Below are 13,161 nucleotides of genomic sequence, written 5' to 3'. Positions count from 1 at the left end.
CAGCTGGACAGGGCCACCACCTGCTGCTTGACCGACTGCCAGCTAACGAGGCACTTGCCGAGGAAGAAGAGGATCCCGCTCGTGCTCTTGCTGGTGTCGATGTCGCCGGCGTGGTCGCTGTCGCTGTACCCGACGAAGTGTGCCGCCCCAGGGCACCTCGGGTAGTAGAGGCCGTGGTCGAGAGTCCCCGCAACGTAGCGGATGATCCTCTTCACAGCCTGCTGGTGCTCCGTCGTCGGTCGCTGCATGAACCGACTAACGTAGCCGACGGAGAATGCCAAGTCCGGCCGTGTGTGGGCGAGGTAGCGAAGGCTCCCCACAAGACGTCGGTACTGCGTAGCGTCCACCTCCTCCGTCGTGCTGTCGCGGCTCAGCTTCAGCCTCTCCTCCATCGGAGTGAGAGCTGGGTTGCAGTCGGTGAGCCCAGCTAGCTCAACGACGCGCTTGGCGTAGGCGGTCTGTCGAAGCGTGATCCCGGAGTCATCCTGGTGCACCTCGATTCCCAGGTAGAAGGAGAGAGGCCCCAGGTCACTCATCTGGAAGGTGGCCTTCATCTCTTCCTTGAATGCCGCCACCTCCGCATCCTTGGTGCCGGTGATCACCAAGTCGTCGACGTAGACACCCACCAGCAGGGCATTTCCTCCATTGCCCCGTCGGTAGATGGCCGCCTCGTGCGGGCTTTGCTCGAAGCCCATCCCCTTTAGCGTGGAATCCAACTTGGCATTCCACGCCCTCGGTGCCTGCCGCAAGCCATAGAGGGCCTTGCGCAGGCGGAGCACCTTGCCCTCCTTGCCGGGGATCGCAAATCCCGGCGGCTGGTGCACGTAGACCTCCTCCTTCAAGTCGCCGTTAAGGAACGCCGACTTGACGTCCATGTGGTGAACACGCCAGCCCTCCTGGGCAGCTAGCGCAAGGAGGAGTCGCACGGACTCCATCCGTGCCACGGGAGCAAAGGCGTCGTCGAAGTCGACCCCCTCCTGCTGCACGAAACCTCGTGCCACCAAGCGAGCCTTGTGCTTGACGATGGCACCGGCTTCATCCCTCTTCAGCTTGTACACCCACTTAAGGGTGATCGCGCGATGACCACGAGGAAGGTCAGCAAGCTCCCAGGTGCGGTTCTTCTCAACCGCATCCATCTCCAACTGCATCGCGGCGCGCCATGCCGCGTGTCTCTCGGCCTCTGCGAACGACCGAGGCTCGCCGTCGTCACACGCAAGGTGCAACTGCGCCTCCAGGTCCTCCAGGTCGTGAGGCACCAGTCCCGGCACCGGCTGGTCGCCGAGAAGGTTCTCCACCGTACGGTACCGCAACGGCTCACCGTCGTGGTACGCGTCGACGCGCTCCTCGTCGTGAGAGAGCGGAGTAGCGAGCTCAACCGGGCCGTGCTCGACACGAGCTGGTGGTGGAGTAGACGTGCCCGGAGTGGTGCCTGTCGGTGCTGGAGTGCGTGGCGTTGTCGGCTGTGGTGGAGCCGGCGAAGAGCTCATCGCAGCCGAGGTCCTGGCTGGAGAGCGTGGTGCTGTCGGAGTAGCAGGTGCCGGGGTCGGTGGAGGCTCGGAGACTGGGGTAGACGCGCTCGCCGAAGAAGAACTGCCTACTCCCCCAGCTCCCTCGAAGTGGACGTACTCGACAGTGAAGTCGTCGTACGTCGGAGCTGAGCCGTCGTCCACTGCCTTGTCCCACGCCCATCCTCGCCCTTCGTCGAACACAACGTCGCGCGCCGTGCGCACACGCTGTGTCTTCGGGTCGAGGATGCGGTAGGCCTTCGAGCCCTCCGCGTAGCCGATGAACACTCCCGGAGTGCTCCTGTCGTCGAGCTTGCTGATGTGGCCAAGCTCCTTGGCGAATAGCGAGGCAGCCGAAGACCCGCAAGTGGGAGACCGCCGGCTTGCGCCCATGCCAAGCCTCGTACGGCGTCCTGCCGTCGAGCGCCTTGGTAGGCGAGCGGTTGAGGATGTAGACGGCCGTCACCACCGCCTCTCCCCAGAAGATAGCCGGCATCCCCCTCTGCTTGAGGAGGGCCCGAGCCATCCCCACAACCGTCTGGTTGCGCCGCTCGACGACGCCGTTCTGCTGCGGGCTGTACGGCGCGGAGTAGTGGCGCTGAATGCCCTCGTCAGCGCAGTACGACGCGAATTCAGCCGCCGTGAATTCGCCGCCGTTGTCGGTGCGCAGCACGCGCAGCTTGCGGCCGCACTCCGCCTCCGCAGCAGCCTGCGCGCGTCTGATGGCGTCCGCAGCCTCTCCCTTGCTGCCGAGGACCATCACCCACATGTAGCGAGAGAGGTCGTCGACGAGCAGCAGGAAGTAGCGTCGTCCTCCCGGTGTGGCCGGTGTCACCGGGCCACACAAGTCCCCGTGCACGAGCTCGAGCCTCTCCTTGGCTCGAAAGCTCGCCCGCTGGGGAAAGGGGAGTCGCCTCTGCTTCGTCAACACGCAGACGTCGCAGAGCTGCTCCACATGGTCGAGGCACGGCAGGCCTCGCACCATCTCCGTGGCACTGAGCCGCTTCAGGGCCTCAAAGTGAAGGTGCCCGAAACGCTCGTGCCACTGCCACGCCTCGTCGTCCCGACGAGCAGCGAGACAGAGGGGTTGTGCCACCTGCACGTTAAGGACGTAGAGTCGATTTGCGCTTCTGGATACCTTGGCAAGAAGGCGACGGCGACGATCCCAAATCCTCATGACTCCGTCCTCAACCACCACGCGCGAACCGTTCTCATCCAGCTGTCCCAAGCTGATGATGGAGTTCCTCAACGCGGGGATGTAGTAGACTCCGGTGAGCAGCCTGTGCTCACCAGACACGGCGGTGAAGATGATGGAGCCGACGCCCTTGATCTCCACGCCGGAGGCATCCCCAAACTTGACGGAGCCTCGGACGCTAGAGTCAAGCTCGGTGAAGAACTGCCGTCGACCGGTCATGTGATGGGTGGCGCCGGTGTCGAGGCACCACCCGTCAGTCTTGTCGTTGCCGGAGCTGTCGCCGAGGAGGGCGTGTGCTTTTGGCTCGTCAAGGTGGAGGAGAGCCGCTGCGGCCGGTGCCGCTGGAGGTAGCTCGATGCTGGCATGTGCCATGAACAGAGCCGGCTCCTCCTCCTCCGCCTGTGCGACGTGGGCCTGGCCGCGTCGTGGCTGTCGACAGTCCTTGGCCCAATGGCCAAGCTGGCCGCAGTTGCGGCAGGTGTCGTCTCGTGCCGGCTTGTGCCTGCCGGCGGCGCCGCCCTGGGCGCCTCCGCGGGCATCACCCTCGGCACGTCCTCGCGCCCCGGCCTGGGCGTCTCTGCGCGCCTTGCGCGGCTTGCCACGCTTGCGGCCGCCTGTCGCGGAAGAAGGCTCCCCCTTCCTCCGGTCACCCTGGCTGGCAAGCCACTGCTCCCGAGTGAGAAGGAGCTTCCCGCCAGTGGTGATGGGCCCCGAGAGGGACTGTGGCTCATCACTATCGACGACCTTGAGGCGACCTATCGCCTCCTCGATCGACATCGTGGAGAGATCCAGCAGCGACTCGATCGAGCGAGCCATCTGCTTGTACTTCTCGGGGACGCAGCGGAAGAGCTTTTCGACAGCTCTCTCCTCGCCGTAGGTGTCGTCGCCGAACTGCACCATCTTCTGCAACAGAGTGTTGAGACGGAGAGCAAAGTCATCAACGTCCTCACCTGGCTTGAAGGCCAGGTTCTCCCACTCCTTGCGAAGTGCCTGCAGTGTGGACTTGCGGGCGCGGTCGCTGCCGATGCGTGCCGCAGCGATGGCGTCCCAAGCCTCCTTGGCAGTCCGCTTGCTGGTAAGCGAGAACTGCATCTCGGGCGGGACTGCAGCGATGAGAGCATCCAGCGCCCGTCGATCTAGGTCGTAGTCGACGTCGCCGTACCGGACTGCCTCCCACATGTGCCGCACCTGGAGCTTTACCCTCATCACCGCAGCCCACTCGACGTAGTTGGTCTTGGTGAGGGTGGGCCACCCACCGCCGGGACCGACGTCCCTGACAACAGCCTGGAGCCCGTGGTAACCACGGTACCGATCCGGGGAGAGAGAGCCATGCTGCCTGTGAAGGCCGCGCTCTCCATCGACCCGTCGGTACCGATCCGGGGAGAGAGAGCCACGCTGCCTGTGAAGGCCGCGCTCTCCATCGACCCGTCCGCCACCGTTGCCGTGCGCGCCTCCTCCAGGAGCGCCGCCGCCGTGCGCGCCTCCTCCAGGAGCTCCACCGGCGCGTCCGCGCCTGTCTGGGCTGCCGCCGCGCTCGTGGGCGTGCGCGGCTGCCCCAGGAGCGCCACCGCCATGCGCGCCTCCTCCAGGAGCGCCGCCAGCGCGTCCGCGCCTGTCTGGGCTGCCGCCACGCTCGTGGACGTGCGCGGCTGTCCACTGCGCCGCCCGCGCTCGCGCTGCCTCCCTCTCTAGCAGCTCGAGGTCCGCGTCGGCGGTGTCGTCAGCGGAAATGGAGCTGCCGATGCTGCCGCGCAGAGCCTCGACCTCCGCCGCCGCCGCACGCGCTGCATTCGCCGCCGCCGCTGCTTCCGCCTCCACTCTGGCTGCTGCCAGCTCCGCCGCTGCTAGCCTTGACGCCCTTGCCGCCGCCGCAGCGGTCTCTGCCGCCGCTCGCTCGCGTTCCTCTGCCGCGGCAAGTTCGGCCTCCTGCCGACGCCGTGTGCTCGAGGCGACCGAGCGCTGAGACTGCCCTGCGGACATGACGCGCTACCGGGGGGCTGCTGCGTGGGGAGAGGGCTGCTTCAGACGAGCTGGGAGAGGAGTGAACAGGAGCGGCCGGAGCTGCTGCTACTCTCAGCTGGGGCTGTTGCGAGGCTGGGCAAGGGGATGAGCAGGAGATGCTCAGGCTACAGGATACTATGGCTCTGATACCACTTGTTAGTCGCTGAATTCTCACTCTTGGTAGTAGGAGAATTCTTACTCTCATCGAGAGAGGATGACACTAGGAGTTGGGGCAATTTTCTTGTCTATTTCTCACACAAGCTCACACAAATGCCATACCAACCCAAGGGGTTGGGGTTACATATTTATAGGCTGCTAGCCAGCCAAGCATATGCCAAGATGCTAGTCTAAGATGCTAATATGCTGTCCTAGCTAAGATGCTGTCCTCTAGTCTAAGATGCTGTCCTCTAAGATGCTGTCCTCTAGTCTAAGATGCTGTCCTAAAAAAACAGAAAAACAGCCATAAGGACCATGACCATGTGAGCATCATAGCCCCACAAAGACCAGCCACACATGAGACTTATCCATCAATTTCAAAGGTTTCGGACAGTGTTCAGAAGAATTTATGAAGGGGTTAGAAAAGTATGAATGGCTGTGATTTGGATCGCTTTGTTATTTTTTTCTGAAATTTTTGATACTCCTGTTGGTCATAAGGGTTAACCACAATAGCTTCTCATAGCCTTGCAGTCTTTATCGCCTTATCTGGAAGCAAGTTCATGGTCAACTTCATAACTATTGTTATGTTATTCCGACAGGAATTGTCACTTTGATTTTTAATATGTTGATTTATTTATTTTGCTACAAAACTTGATCAGGCATTTGTACAACTAGTTATAGACATTTTATTGTTATGTTATACTGGCAGGAATTGTCAGTTTGATTTTTAATATGTTGATTTATTTATTTTGCTACAAAACTTGATCAAGCATTTGTACAACTAGTTATAGACATTTTATAAGAGACCATTGGCCCTCTTGTTTTATTTTCTGTTTACTGGTATGGACTTGTGAATTGGCACATGACATTTCCTTCCTTCTTTTCCTATTTCCAAGACTAATGTTTTCTGCTGATCATTGTTTTCATGTTCTTTTCTTAAGATCAAACATAGAAATTTTCATTTCACTGAGTAACATTTCATTATTGTAGGTTCTGGGAAAACCACTACCTGCACCAAGTATGCAGATTATCATTGGCGTAAGGGATTTAATCCTGCACTGGTTTGTGCTGATACATTCCGAGCTGGTGCTTTTGATCAGTTGAAACAGAATGCAACAAAAGCCAAGATACCATTCTATGGAAGGTGCTTATTTAAAAGTTTTCTTGGTTAGAAACCTACATCCAAAATTGACATAGATGAAATATTTGCTCTTGCAGCTACACCGAATCAGATCCTGTGAAAATTGCTGTTGAGGGCGTGGACATGTTCAGGAAAGAAAAGTGTGATCTCATTATTGTTGATACAAGTGGACGCCACAAGCAGGAAGCTGCCCTCTTCGAAGAAATAGTTTCAGAAGCTACGGTATTCCCACTTTCTCAATCTCCAGCATATTCAATCTAGCCTTGCACTGCTAATGAGAATTTAACCAACCTTTGTGTGTTCTATGCAGAAACCAGACCTGGTAATATTCGTTATGGATGGTAGTATTGGTCAGGCTGCATTTGATCAGGCACAAGCGTTTAAACAGAGTGCTTCGGTTGGTGCTGTGATTGTTACAAAAATGGATGGTCATGCGAAAGGCGGGGGTGCACTTAGCGCGTAAGTATCCTTTATCTCTTGCATACATGATGCTATTTTAGACGTCATTTTGCATGCAAATGGTGATTGTTTAGACTGAGCTGCACACTTAAATAGTCGCTGAATTCTCACTCTGGGTAGTAGGAGAATTCTTACTCTCATCGAGAGAGGATGACACTAGGAGTTGGGGCAATTTTTTTGTCTATTTCTCACACAAGCTCACACAAATGCCATACCAACCCAAGGGGTTGGGGTTACATATTTATAGGCTGCTAGCCAGCCAAGCATATGCCAAGATGCTAGTCTAAGATGCTAATATGCTGTCCTAGCTAAGATGCTGTCCTCTAGTCTAAGATGCTGTCCTCTAAGATGCTGTCCTCTAGTCTAAGATGCTGTCCTAAAAAAACAGAAAAACAGCCATAAGGACCATGACCATGTGAGCATCATAGCCCCACAAAGACCAGCCACACATGAGACTTATCCATCATTCTCCCCCTAAGTCTTGTGCGTCGTCTTGTGGGAGAGTTGAACCATCCCGGTCCTGGAGCAGAGCTCAAGGAATTTGATTCTCCCAAGGGGCTTGGTGAGCAGGTCCGCAAGCTGGTCCTTGGTGTTGATGTAGCTCGCCTTGATGCTCCCTTCCTCCAAACAGCCTCGGATGAAGTGGTACCTCACCCGGATGTGCTTGCTGCGTTCGTGGAACACGGGGTTCTTTGCCAGGGCCAGAGCGGACTTGCTGTCCACCCTGAGCTCCACCGCTCTAGTGTCTCTGCCGAGGAGATCACCAAGCAGTCGAGCGAGCCAGAGCGCCTGAGTCGAAGCGGTGGAGGCCGCTATGTACTCGGCCTCGCAGCTGGACAGGGCCACCACCTGCTGCTTGACCGACTGCCAGCTAACGAGGCACTTGCCGAGGAAGAAGAGGATCCCGCTCGTGCTCTTGCTGGTGTCGATGTCGCCGGCGTGGTCGCTGTCGCTGTACCCGACGAAGTGTGCCGCCCCAGGGCACCTCGGGTAGTAGAGGCCGTGGTCGAGAGTCCCCGCAACGTAGCGGATGATCCTCTTCACAGCCTGCTGGTGCTCCGTCGTCGGTCGCTGCATGAACCGACTAACGTAGCCGACGGAGAATGCCAAGTCCGGCCGTGTGTGGGCGAGGTAGCGAAGGCTCCCCACAAGACGTCGGTACTACGTAGCGTCCACCTCCTCCGTCGTGCTGTCGCGGCTCAGCTTCAGCCTCTCCTCCATCGGAGTGAGAGCTGGGTTGCAGTCGGTGAGCCCAGCTAGCTCAACGACGCGCTTGGCGTAGGCGGTCTGTCGAAGCGTGATCCCGGAGTCATCCTGGTGCACCTCGATTCCCAGGTAGAAGGAGAGAGGCCCCAGGTCACTCATCTGGAAGGTGGCCTTCATCTCTTCCTTGAATGCCGCCACCTCCGCATCCTTGGTGCCGGTGATCACCAAGTCGTCGACGTAGACACCCACCAGCAGGGCATTTCCTCCATTGCCCCGTCGGTAGATGGCCGCCTCGTGCGGGCTTTGCTCGAAGCCCATCCCCTTTAGCGTGGAATCCAACTTGGCATTCCACGCCCTCGGTGCCTGCCGCAAGCCATAGAGGGCCTTGCGCAGGCGGAGCACCTTGCCCTCCTTGCCGGGGATCGCAAATCCCGGCGGCTGGTGCACGTAGACCTCCTCCTTCAAGTCGCCGTTAAGGAACGCCGACTTGACGTCCATGTGGTGAACACGCCAGCCCTCCTGGGCAGCTAGCGCAAGGAGGAGTCGCACGGACTCCATCCGTGCCACGGGAGCAAAGGCGTCGTCGAAGTCGACCCCCTCCTGCTGCACGAAACCTCGTGCCACCAAGCGAGCCTTGTGCTTGACGATGGCACCGGCTTCATCCCTCTTCAGCTTGTACACCCACTTAAGGGTGATCGCGCGATGACCACGAGGAAGGTCAGCAAGCTCCCAGGTGCGGTTCTTCTCAACCGCATCCATCTCCAACTGCATCGCGGCGCGCCATGCCGCGTGTCTCTCGGCCTCTGCGAACGACCGAGGCTCGCCGTCGTCACACGCAAGGTGCAACTGCGCCTCCAGGTCCTCCAGGTCGTGAGGCACCAGTCCCGGCACCGGCTGGTCGCCGAGAAGGTTCTCCACCGTACGGTACCGCAACGGCTCACCGTCGTGGTACGCGTCGACGCGCTCCTCGTCGTGAGAGAGCGGAGTAGCGAGCTCAACCGGGCCGTGCTCGACACGAGCTGGTGGTGGAGTAGACGTGCCCGGAGTGGTGCCTGTCGGTGCTGGAGTGCGTGGCGTTGTCGGCTGTGGTGGAGCCGGCGAAGAGCTCATCGCAGCCGAGGTCCTGGCTGGAGAGCGTGGTGCTGTCGGAGTAGCAGGTGCCGGGGTCGGTGGAGGCTCGGAGACTGGGGTAGACGCGCTCGCCGAAGAAGAACTGCCTACTCCCCCAGCTCCCTCGAAGTGGACGTACTCGACAGTGAAGTCGTCGTACGTCGGAGCTGAGCCGTCGTCCACTGCCTTGTCCCACGCCCATCCTCGCCCTTCGTCGAACACAACGTCGCGCGCCGTGCGCACACGCTGTGTCTTCGGGTCGAGGATGCGGTAGGCCTTCGAGCCCTCCGCGTAGCCGATGAACACTCCCGGAGTGCTCCTGTCGTCGAGCTTGCTGATGTGGCCAAGCTCCTTGGCGAATGCGAGGCAGCCGAAGACCCGCAAGTGGGAGACCGCCGGCTTGCGCCCATGCCAAGCCTCGTACGGCGTCCTGCCGTCGAGCGCCTTGGTAGGCGAGCGGTTGAGGATGTAGACGGCCGTCACCACCGCCTCTCCCCAGAAGATAGCCGGCATCCCCCTCTGCTTGAGGAGGGCCCGAGCCATCCCCACAACCGTCTGGTTGCGCCGCTCGACGACGCCGTTCTGCTGCGGGCTGTACGGCGCGGAGTAGTGGCGCTGAATGCCCTCGTCAGCGCAGTACGACGCGAATTCAGCCGCCGTGAATTCGCCGCCGTTGTCGGTGCGCAGCACGCGCAGCTTGCGGCCGCACTCCGCCTCCGCAGCAGCCTGCGCGCGTCTGATGGCGTCCGCAGCCTCTCCCTTGCTGCCGAGGACCATCACCCACATGTAGCGAGAGAGGTCGTCGACGAGCAGCAGGAAGTAGCGTCGTCCTCCCGGTGTGGCCGGTGTCACCGGGCCACACAAGTCCCCGTGCACGAGCTCGAGCCTCTCCTTGGCTCGAAAGCTCGCCCGCTGGGGAAAGGGGAGTCGCCTCTGCTTCGTCAACACGCAGACGTCGCAGAGCTGCTCCACATGGTCGAGGCACGGCAGGCCTCGCACCATCTCCGTGGCACTGAGCCGCTTCAGGGCCTCAAAGTGAAGGTGCCCGAAACGCTCGTGCCACTGCCACGCCTCGTCGTCCCGACGAGCAGCGAGACAGAGGGGTTGTGCCACCTGCACGTTAAGGACGTAGAGTCGATTTGCGCTTCTGGATACCTTGGCAAGAAGGCGACGGCGACGATCCCAAATCCTCATGACTCCATCCTCAACCACCACGCGCGAACCGTTCTCATCCAGCTGTCCCAAGCTGATGATGGAGTTCCTCAACGCGGGGATGTAGTAGACTCCGGTGAGCAGCCTGTGCTCACCAGACACGGTGGTGAAGATGACGGAGCCGACGCCCTTGATCTCCACGCCGGAGGCATCCCCAAACTTGACGGAGCCTCGGACGCTAGAGTCAAGCTCGGTGAAGAACTCCCGTCGACCGGTCATGTGATGGGTGGCGCCGGTGTCGAGGCACCACCCGTCAGTCTTGTCGTTGCCGGAGCCGTCGCCGAGGAGGGCGTGTGCTTTTGGCTCGTCAAGGTGGAGGAGAGCCGCTGCGGCCGGTGCCGCTGGAGGTAGCTCGATGCTTGCATGTGCCATGAACAGAGCCGGCTCCTCCTCCTCCGCCTGTGCGACGTGGGCCTGGCCGCGTCGTGGCTGTCGACAGTCCTTGGCCCAATGGCCAAGCTGGCCGCAGTTGCGGCAGGTGTCGTCTCGTGCCGGCTTGTGCTTGCCGGCGGCGCCGCCCTGGGCGCCTCCGCGGGCATCACCCTCGGCACGTCCTCGCGCCCCGGCCTGGGCGTCTCTGCGCGCCTTGCGCGGCTTGCCACGCTTGCGGCCGCCTGTCGCGGAAGAAGGCTCCCCCTTCCTCCGGTCACCCTGGCTGGCAAGCCACTGCTCCCGAGTGAGAAGGAGCTTCCCGCCAGTGGTGATGGGCCCCGAGAGGGACTGTGGCTCATCACTATCGACGACCTTGAGGCGACCTATCGCCTCCTCGATCGACATCGTGGAGAGATCCAGCAGCGACTCGATCGAGCGAGCCATCTGCTTGTACTTCTCGGGGACGCAGCGGAAGAGCTTTTCGACAGCTCTCTCCTCGCCGTAGGTGTCGTCGCCGAACTGCACCATCTTCTGCAACAGAGTGTTGAGACGGAGAGCAAAGTCATCAACGTCCTCACCTGGCTTGAAGGCCAGGTTCTCCCACTCCTTGCGAAGTGCCTGCAGTGTGGACTTGCGGGCGCGGTCGCTGCCGATGCGTGCCGCAGCGATGGCGTCCCAAGCCTCCTTGGCAGTCCGCTTGTTGGTAAGCGAGAACTGCATCTCGGGCGGGACTGCAGCGATGAGAGCATCCAGCGCCCGTCGATCTAGGTCGTAGTCGACGTCGCCGTACCGGACTGCCTCCCACATGTGCCGCACCTGGAGCTTTACCCTCATCACCGCAGCCCACTCGACGTAGTTGGTCTTGGTGAGGGTGGGCCACCCACCGCCGGGACCGACGTCCCTGACAACAGCCTGGAGCCCGTGGTAACCACGGTACCGATCCGGGGAGAGAGAGCCATGCTGCCTGTGAAGGCCGCGCTCTCCATCGACCCGTCGGTACCGATCCGGGGAGAGAGAGCCACGCTGCCTGTGAAGGCCGCGCTCTCCATCGACCCGTCCGCCACCGTTGCCGTGCGCGCCTCCTCCAGGAGCGCCGCCGCCGTGCGCGCCTCCTCCAGGAGCTCCACCGGCGCGTCCGCGCCTGTCTGGGCTGCCGCCGCGCTCGTGGGCGTGCGCGGCTGCCCCAGGAGCGCCACCGCCAGTGCGCGCCTCCTCCAGGAGCGCCGCCAGCGCGTCCGCGCCTGTCTGGGCTGCCGCCACGCTCGTGGACGTGCGCGGCTGTCCACTGCGCCGCCCGCGCTCGCGCTGCCTCCCTCTCTAGCAGCTCGAGGTCCGCGTCGGCGGTGTCGTCAGCGGAAATGGAGCTGCCGATGCTGCCGCGCAGAGCCTCGACCTCCGCCGCCGCCGCACGCGCTGCATTCGCCGCCGCCGCTGCTTCCGCCTCCACTCTGGCTGCTGCCAGCTCCGCCGCTGCTAGCCTCGACGCCCTTGCCGCCGCCGCAGCGGTCTCTGCCGCCGCTCGCTCGCGTTCCTCTGCCGCGGCAAGTTCGGCCTCCTGCCGACGCCGCGTGCTCGAGGCGACCGAGCGCTGAGACTGCCCTGCGGACATGACGCGCTACCGGGGGGCTGCTGCGTGGGGAGAGGGCTGCTTCAGACGAGCTGGGAGAGGAGTGAACAGGAGCGGCCGGAGCTGCTGCTACTCTCAGCTGGGGCTGTTGCGAGGCTGGGCAAGGGGATGAGCAGGAGATGCTCAGGCTACAGGATACTATGGCTCTGATACCACTTGTTAGTCGCTGAATTCTCACTCTTGGTAGTAGGAGAATTCTTACTCTCATCGAGAGAGGATGACACTAGGAGTTGGGGCAATTTTCTTGTCTATTTCTCACACAAGCTCACACAAATGCCATACCAACCCAAGGGGTTGGGGTTACATATTTATAGCCTGCTAGCCAGCCAAGCATATGCCAAGATGCTAGTCTAAGATGCTAATATGCTGTCCTAGCTAAGATGCTGTCCTCTAGTCTAAGATGCTGTCCTCTAAGATGCTGTCCTCTAGTCTAAGATGCTGTCCTAAAAAAACAGAAAAACAGCCATAAGGACCATGACCATGTGAGCATCATAGCCCCACAAAGACCAGCCACACATGAGACTTATCCATCATTCTCCCCCTAAGTCTTGTGCGTCGTCTTGTGGGAGAGTTGAACCATCCCGGTCCTGGAGCAGAGCTCAAGGAACTTGATTCTCCCAAGGGGCTTGGTGAGCAGGTCCGCAAGCTGGTCCTTGGTGTTGATGTAGCTCGCCTTGATGCTCCCTTCCTCCAAACAGCCTCGGATGAAGTGGTACCTCACCCGGATGTGCTTGCTGCGTTCGTGGAACACGGGGTTCTTTGCCAGGGCCAGAGCGGACTTGCTGTCCACCCTGAGCTCCACCGCTCTAGTGTCTCTGCCGAGGAGATCACCAAGCAGTCGAGCGAGCCAGAGCGCCTGAGTCGAAGCGGTGGAGGCCGCTATGTACTCGGCCTCGCAGCTGGACAGGGCCACCACCTGCTGCTTGACCGACTGCCAGCTAACGAGGCACTTGCCGAGGAAGAAGAGGATCCCGCTCGTGCTCTTGCTGGTGTCGATGTCGCCGGCGTGGTCGCTGTCGCTGTACCCGACGAAGTGTGCCGCCCCAGGGCACCTCGGGTAGTAGAGGCCGTGGTCGAGAGTCCCCGCAACGTAGCGGATGATCCTCTTCACAGCCTGCTGGTGCTCCGTCGTCGGTCGCTGCATGAACCGACTAACGTAGCCGACGGAGAATGCCAA

General features: G+C 60.7%; 1 pseudogene; it reads left to right on the top strand.

Annotated features, from left to right (window-relative positions):
• LOC136511096 (signal recognition particle subunit SRP54 2-like) overlaps positions 1 to 13,161 on the top strand; it is a 28,609-nt pseudogene that overhangs the window by 7,108 nt on the left and 8,340 nt on the right.

Source organism: Miscanthus floridulus, chromosome 16, assembly GCF_019320115.1.
Source record: "Miscanthus floridulus cultivar M001 chromosome 16, ASM1932011v1, whole genome shotgun sequence".
NCBI classification, from domain to species: Eukaryota; Viridiplantae; Streptophyta; class Magnoliopsida; order Poales; family Poaceae; genus Miscanthus; species Miscanthus floridulus.
This window is presented reverse-complemented; position numbering and strand designations above follow the sequence as displayed.